Here is a 1139-nt window from a genome sequence, read left to right as displayed (position 1 = left end):
ATAATTTTATATATTGTATTCAATAAAATTATAATTTAATTGATTACAATATATAAAATTTTAAAAACTGATTGAAAGATTTAAGAATTAGATATGTACATATTTTTAATTGGACATCTTGAACCCCGAATATTATCTAATACTGATTATTAGTATTCCTAACAGCACACATGTAGAATCTGAAAATGTTCAAGAGATATTAATAAAGTATATATGTGTACATTAAAGTATATTTTATATTCTCAATGATAATTTAGTTCGACTTAATACGAAATTTATACAAAACACGTATTTATTTGAATCATTAGCAAATTATTTTTAGAAATAACTTTACCACCAGTGATTCTTCGCTGTTAAATTTAATTATAATTTAATGAAATCGTGTTTGTCATTACGGATTAATCATTATAGTAGAAAACATCTCACGTATCCCCTGCGAATTGAGCGAAACTAAGTTTGTCTTTATAATGATGGACTATTTATCCTGAAATTATATTAAATCGATATATAGATTCTCGCAAATTAATATAATGTAATAAAAATCATTTTTCTTTATAAAGTGTGATGCTAAACTCATCTAATACATATGAAAACTAAAATTACTGGCTACTAATCTTTTGAAGCTTTTAAAGTATATATCCATAATTACCTAGACTGTATAATTACCTAGATTGTAGAACTATCATGCTAATATAACTATTCACAATTTAAACATATTATTAATTGAAGTACGTATATCTGTAACTAATATATTGTTTCTTTAATAATTTTTTTTTTAAATAAGTTAAAGTTATTTATTAACACCGAAGAGGAGTTTAAGTTGCAATAGATGTATGTAGAATTTCTCATGTTAATAATAATTGAATATGCAATAATTTGGCCATCGGTTTGCGGATGTTAAATAAACAGAATAATGTTTGTAAAGTGATGAACTTGTTGATTGATATTCTGATTGACTAAATAAATTTGTGATACAAATTGATTTCATATGTGTATTTTCATATAGAAAGTCTAATCTAATGCTATATTCTGTTTTAGCCATTCATCTATTTATATGTATCACATTATATTCGATAATGTTATATTGTAAAGTCGACTTATTACATAACCAATATAACCAACAGTAGAGAATGATGCAT

This window comes from Atta colombica, unplaced genomic scaffold (genome assembly GCF_001594045.1).
Source record: "Atta colombica isolate Treedump-2 unplaced genomic scaffold, Acol1.0 scaffold140, whole genome shotgun sequence".
NCBI classification, from domain to species: Eukaryota; Metazoa; Arthropoda; class Insecta; order Hymenoptera; family Formicidae; genus Atta; species Atta colombica.
The sequence above is the reverse complement of the archived record's forward strand: the minus strand, read 5'-3'. Positions refer to the sequence as shown.